Source organism: Phacochoerus africanus, chromosome 6 (genome assembly GCF_016906955.1).
Source record: "Phacochoerus africanus isolate WHEZ1 chromosome 6, ROS_Pafr_v1, whole genome shotgun sequence".
In the NCBI taxonomy this organism is placed as follows: Eukaryota; Metazoa; Chordata; class Mammalia; order Artiodactyla; family Suidae; genus Phacochoerus; species Phacochoerus africanus.
The window spans coordinates 81,729,298-81,736,971 of record NC_062549.1 but is presented as its reverse complement, the minus strand read 5'-3'; positions in this window follow the sequence as shown (position 1 = coordinate 81,736,971).

Here is a 7,674-nt window from a genome sequence, read left to right as displayed (position 1 = left end):
TAATGAGGCTTTTCTTTTTACATTAGCTGTTTACAAACGTCCTGACAAACCTAAGCCCACGCATAGCAAGGTGAAGGCTTTATGATATGCATTTTCATGCTTCCTATTTATGGTCCTCCCTCTGTTTCTGCTTTCTTTCCTACTTCTAACATGTTATCTAGTAGTGTTCTATCTTTTCTTTTAAGCAACCTTAAAACTTTTGAGGGAACAAGATGAGAGATAAACAAATATATTCATTAATATATACATAAACTATGTTGTGTTCAGTCATGAGTTTTATTTTCTGCTAAGAGCTTGGTACTTTCCAATTACTTTGTTATGAATTTGAAGAAGTATGAGAATCTTTGATTTAGAATAAGTGGCTGATGGGAGGGCAGAGAAGAGCCTTTATAACATCTGGAAGACATCAAACCACACTATCATCACCAGCTGTTAATTTTTCAAGACATATTTTGTCATTACAGAAAAACATAGTCTTTGCAATACATACTACAATCTACCACACTGACCATTCTTCCTAGTTTGTCTCTGGCACAACCTACTTAACAATCCCCTCTTTCAAGCCTTCTTCATTAGCAACCAATTGGTTTTTATCTTTTACATTTTTTACTTAATTCTGTTTAAAGTATCCAATAAGTGGATAATTTAGAATAATTTCTGAATCCCACTCTAGGCCTGTGGACTTAGGATGTGAATTAATGTTACATAGTTCCTAACCTGGAGAAAAACATAAGTACGTCACTTAAGTCCACTGACAAAAGTCAACTCAAGCTGTTCAATTCTTTGTTTAACCTTGATAATTAAGGCTTGACCTCTGTGTGAAAGTCTTCAGAACTCTGGCTAGGTACAAATCGAATCAGACAAAGTCATTTTCTCTGCCTGTGTCCTACTGCTTTTCCTATCTTTGTAAGACTATACATATGTGAGAGAATTAGACATTGAGAATTTTTCATAAAATAGCTCTGTTAGGAAAAAAAAGCCCACACAAATAAAAATGGATCAATGGAAGCCTTAGATATTTTTAAGTGTGTGTTAGGCCCACTGCCTTAGGGCACATGCCAATTATAGAACCGATATCCACTGGCCCATGACTTGCTCCTTCTTGGTCCATCAAGAGAAATAAATGATGAAACATGCATGGCTCTTTGAAGGACCCAAGCTATTTGGTGAATTCATTTCCCTCAAGTTTGCCAAGATGGTCCTGAACTCAAAATAGAGTGATTGGAGTTCCCCTTGTGGCCCAGTGGAAACGAATCCGTCTAGTATCCTTGAGGATATGGGTTTGATCCCTGGCCTCGCTCAGCAGGTCAGGGATCTGGCGTTGCCGTGAGCTGTGGTGTAGTTCGCAGATGCAGCTTGGATCCTGCATTGCAGTGGCTGTGGCATACACCAGCAGCTACAGCTCTGATTTGACCCCTAGCTTGGGAACTTCTATATGCTGGAGGTGTAGCCCTAAAAAAAAGAAAGAAAAGGAAAAAAGTGATTATTCAAAGTTATTCTAGAAAGTGACATGAAATTTGTAATTTCCTTTACCAATTTAAAAAAATCCTAGAGTGCTAATTCCATGTTTCCCCCAACCCTTTCATATTTGTGGTACACTCACAGCCCTTCTTTTCCAATTCTTGATTTGAATAATTACTAATATTTAGGATTTTATCTCTTGGTTTCCTCTTCCAAGTCATGATTTTACTTTGGAGTCATTTAACTCTTTTCTATTGCAACCAGTTATGATATAACAAGAAGTAGACCATGTTATGTCAGTGGAGAATATACTACATAGCAAAGGTTGTAATTTTATTTAAATTACTTCAAAGAGAAGAATAAAGATATGGAAGTGCTTTTTATTTCAAAATAAGAGGGGTTTTAATATTCTACATAGCATGTAATCCAAACATTTCATTGATCCCCAAACAAGTGTATGTCAAATCAATCAATAGTCATTATTGATCAATATTCATATTTACCTGTCTGGGGGGATGAATCATAAACATTACAGTTCCCATTTTATGGAAGAGAAACCAGACTGAAAGAAAGGCTGGGAGTCTGATCACCTTGTTTCTGGTTTCAGCTTTAACATAAGCCATAGTGTCAGGCTTTGTCAAAGCTTTGTGGCCTTTTTTTTCCATATATAGGATAATGAAGCTGGACCTCAGGCACCATTCTCATCTCTTCTCCTACCTATTACTCCTATTATTTTATCTTCTTGCTTTTACTATACTTCAGTAGATTCTAAATTGGAAGAGATCCTGCCTATTTTTTTCAGTAGAGGGACCAAGGACTAGCTATGTAATTTGTGGGACCCATTGAAAATGAAACTGTAGAACTTCTTGTTAAAAATTAAGAATTTCAAGAGGGTGATCACAGAGCATTAAACTAAGCATGGGTCCCCTCTGGGCTTGGGGGCTCTTTGTAGCTGAATGGATCACACACCCATGAGGCTGGCTTTGGAGAGACCAAAGGAATTTTTCCTTCCTGTTTAGATAACACCCTTTTGCTCTTAATAGGATGAAAATAAGAGATATTTTGGTGGAACAGTGACATGAATCATTAAAGGGAAGCAGTAATGGGTATATAGTATTAGAAAGCCAATATTTTAGACTGACCAAGATGGTGAGATAGGGGGACTCCAGACTTTCCTTCCTCCCACAGATTCACCAAATATACAACTACACGTGGTTAATTTCTTTTTTTCTTTCTTTTCTTCTCTTTCTTTCTTTCTTTCTTTTTTTTTTTTTTTTTTGGTCTTTTTAGGGCCACGCCCATGGCATATGGAGGTTCCCAGGCTAGGGGTTGAATCAGAGCTGTAGCAGCCAGCCTGCACCACAGCCACAGCAATGTGGGATCCGAGCCACAGCTGTGACCTACACCACGGCTCACGGCAACACTGGATACTTAACCCACTGAGTAAGGCCAGGGATCAAACCAGCATCCTCATGGATACTAGTTGGGCTTGTTACCTTGCTGAGCCATGACGAGAACCCACATGGGTTATTTTCTTTTGAGAGAAATCTGGACACAAATTGAGTGACTCCTACACATTGGGTGACTGAAGCAATATGCACATGCAAATGGGTAGGAGAGGCTGAGGTGCACCTTCACCATTAACTCCACCCCTAGCATAATGCCTTTCAAACAGGAGAGAACCCCCAAATTCCCAGTTTCTCCCTGTGAGCAAAGGTTTCGATCACACATCTAGTGTTCCAACCTTTACCACTATCACCAGAGGGCTGGGAGTCCCCACATCACCTAGCTCAGAGAGTCAGCAGAGTTTGGCATTCACTGGTCCTGCAGGACCACAGCATATAGAGAAAGAGTTGTTAAAGAGACATGTGAGCCCTCCAAGCAAAGTCTGAGGGCTCAGTGCAAAGGAACAGTCAAAATCTCATTTCCCAGTTTCTTCTAGAAGAGATTTGACAGCAAGCTTTCCCAGCTGCTGCCTGGGGGTATGTATCAGCCTGTATCTGGATGCTGACTGGGATCCTGAGACCCTAAAAGAGCTGGTGGGCATGTTCCTTGCATTCTCCCTCTGGCTGATAGCAACATCAACAGCAGCAACAACAAAAACCAAGTTACCTGCTTCTCCCTTGATATTTGTGCCCTAACTTGAAAATGCCACCTGAGAAATGGGTGCTCAAATCACCTAGCTCTGATTGTCAACAGGGCTTGGCAATGAGAATCCCAGAAGACCCTACTGAAATTTAAAAAGGAATTTTCTGGAGTTTCCACTGTGGTGCACTGAGTTCAGGATCCGGTACTGTCTCTGAGGCAGTGAGGGTTGGATCCCTGGCCCTGTGTAGTGGGTTAAAGATCCAGCATTGCTGCAGCTGTGGCATAGGTTGCAGCTGTGGCTCAGACTGGATCCCTGCTGGGGCACTTCCTAATGCCATAGGTGGGGGCAAAAAAAGAAATTAATTAATTTAAAAAAAGCAGTTTTTTGGAAAAACTTATGGTTTCCAAATGAGACAGGTTGGGGAGTGGGGGGATGCACTGAGGGTTTGGGATGGAAATGCTATAAAATTTGATTGTGATGATTGTTGTACAACTATAAATATAATAAAATTCATTAATTAAAAAAAGTAGTTATCTAACAGGCACGCAAGCACTTCTTATAGCTCTCCCCTCCCAGGGTTTAGCACAGAGAGAACAGGTAAAAACAGTCACCTCCCAGTTTCTCCTTAGAAGGGATTTGACTGTATACTTTCCTAGCTGCTATTTGGTTCTGCTAATCAGCCTGCATGTGGAAGCTGACTGGGATCCTCTCAGGAGCCTGAAAGAGCTAGTAGGCCTGTCCTCTGCTGTTTTCCCTAGCTTGCTGCAGCTGTAACTCAAGACACTAGCTTCTCCCTGGAAGAAACATGCCTACTCATGTGGCACAGAAGATATTATGGCTGCCACATGAGGGACTGACTTTCCAGTCACCTAGCTGTGGGTACTAATGGGGCTTGACATATACAAGCCTCCCAGGACCACAGAAAACAAAGAGGTGACTCTATATGGATATGCTAGTACTACCAGAGACTGTTCCCTCTGGCTTAGCACAGAGTGAGGAGGCAAAAGCACCCATTTCCAAGTTTCTCCCTAATGGGATCTGTACTGCATATCTAAGGTCCTGACTTTCTTAGTTGCTGCTTGCAAGCTTCCCATTAGCCTGCATCAGAGAGCTGATGGGACAGGTAGTTAATAACAGGACCTTAAACAGCTCTGTGGGCATCTCCCTTTGCCTTTGGGACAATGGCAGGCCTTGGCACACTCTAGTCTACTGGGAACCACTAGGAACAAGGATGGTGACCGACTTGTCAATCACAAAAGTTTGAGAGGCAGCCAGGAGCTAAGGCAGTGCTGAATGATGAGGTTTCTCTCCTATTTGAGGCAGTTTGTCAAGACTGGAAGAGGCAGCTGTTTTATTTAATACACAGAAACAAATACAGAGCATCAAGAAAAGGAAACAAACAGGAAAATATACTCCAAATAGAAGAATAAGATAAATATCCAGAAACTGACCAGATGACTTCACAGTTGAAATCTACTAAACATATAAGGAAGAATTAACACCAATCTTTATAAAACTTTTCCAAAAAAAATTGAAGAAGAGGGAACATTCCTAATTTATTTTACAAGGCCAGCATTACCCTAATACAAAAGCCAGGTAAGGACACACAAGAAAGAAAACTGCAGGTCAATGTCCTTGATGAACATTGATGTAAAAATATTCACTAAAACTTTAGCAATCTGAATTCAGCAGCACCTTAAAAGGATCATATGCTGTGATCATGTGAAATTTACCCCTGGGATTCACAGATGGTTTGACATATGCAAATCTGTAAGTGTGATATACCAAGTTAAAAAATTAATGATAAAGACAATATCATCTCAATAGATGCAGAAAAAGCATTTGAAAAAATTCAGCATTCTTTCACTATAAAAGCTCTCAAGTTAGATATAGATGAAATGCACCTCAACATAATACAGAGCATATCTGACAAGCTCACAGCTAACATCATACTCAACAGTGAAAAGCTGAAAGCTTTTCCTCTAAGATCAAGAATAAGAAAAGGATGCATATGTTAACTATTTCTATTCAAAATACTACTGGAAGTTATAACTGGAGCAATTATGCACAAAAAAAAAAAAAATAAAAGGCACCCAAATCTGAAGAAAGAAGTAAAATTGTTATTTGCAGATGATACGGTCTTATACATAGAATATCCTAAAAGCTCAACACCAAAAAACTTGTGGAACTAATAACTGAATTCAGTAAAATGGTAGGATACAAAATCAATATATAAAAATCAGTTGCATTTCTATACACTAAGTGAACTATTAAAAAGAGAAAACAATCCCATATATAACAGAATCAAAAAGAAATACTTAGAACTAAATTCACTCAAATAAGTGAAAGATCTGTACACTGAAAAGTATAAAACATTAAGAAATCAAAGACAATTAAATGGAAAGATATTTTCTATCATGGAGTTCAAGAATATATATTGTTAAAATGTCCATACTACCCAAAGCAATCTACAGATTCAATGCAATCCCTCTCAAAATTCCAATGGCTTTTTTCACAGAAATAGAAAAGGCAATCCTAAAATTTCTGTGGACCCACAAAAGACCCTGACTTGCTAAAGCAATCTTGAATACAAAGAGCAAAGGTGAAGGCATCATACTTCCTGATTACAACTATATTATAAAGCTGTAGTAAAGTCACACACTCATACATATGTATATATACGCACACACATATGTATACATACATACACCCATACATACATAGATACACATTCCTTTGCTTATATTATCTTTCATCTTGTCTGTCTCAAGAGATTACAGTAGCAATTGGCACAACATTGTAAATCAACTATACTTTAATAAAAATAAAGAAAGCTATAGTAATCAAGAGTACGGTATTAGCCTAAAACCAGACACAGACCAATGGAACAGAATCAAAGCCTAGAAATAAACCCACAAATATATGGCCTATTAATCTTTGACAAAGGCACCAAAAATACATGATGGGGAAAGGATAGTCTCTTTAACAAACGGTGTGAAAACTTGACATCCACATGCAAAAAAATGAAACTGGACCTCTATCTTACACCATATACAAAAGTCAACTTGAAATGTAATAAAGACTTAAATGTAATACTTAAAATCATAAAACTTTTAGATTAAAACATATGGGATAGCTCCTTAACAATGGTTTAGCAATGATTTTTTTTTTTTTGGATATGATACCCAAAGCAAGACAACAAAATCAAAAGTAAACAAATGGAACTATACCAAACTAAAAAGGTTCTGGGCAAAGGAAACCATCAACAAAATGCAAAGGCAACCTGTGAAATGAGAGAAAATATTTGCAAACCACATAATCAATAAAAGCTTAATATTCTGAATATTTAAGGAAATCTTATAACTCAAGAACAAAAACATCAAATATCTCAATTTAAAAATGGGAAAAAGACCTGAATAGACATTTTTCCAAAGATGACATACAGATGGCCAACAGGTATAAGAAAAGATACTCAATGTCACAAATCACCATGGGACTGTAAATCAAAATCATGAGATATCACCTAACACCTGTTAGAATGACTATTATCAAAAAGATAAGAAATAAGAGATAGGAAGTGTTGGTGAGGATATAGAGAAAAGGGAACACTTGTATACTGTTGGTGGGAATGTAAACTGGTACAGCCACTATAGAAAACAGTATGCAGATTCCTCAAACAATTAAAAATAGAACTACAATATGATCAAGCAATCCCACTTCTGAGTATATATCCAAAGAGAGGAAAACCACTAGCTTAAAGAGATATCTGCATTCTCATGTTCATTACAGCATTTTCACAAAAGCCAAGATGTAGAAACAACCTAAGTATATGTAGATGGATGACTGGACAAAGAAAATGTGGTCTATATATACAACAGAGTATTAATCAGCCATAAAAAATAATAAAAATCTTGTTACTTGTGACAACAGGGATGAATCTGGAGCATATCATGCTAAGTGAAATAAGCTAGACAGAGAAAGACAAGTACTGCATAGTATCACTTATATGTGGAATCCTAAAAAAAAATGTCTAACTTATAGAAACAAAGAGTAGAAATGGTGGTTGCCAGGGGCTGGCTGGTAGGGGAAATAAGAAAAGGCTGGTAGGAGTTCCCACTGTTCCA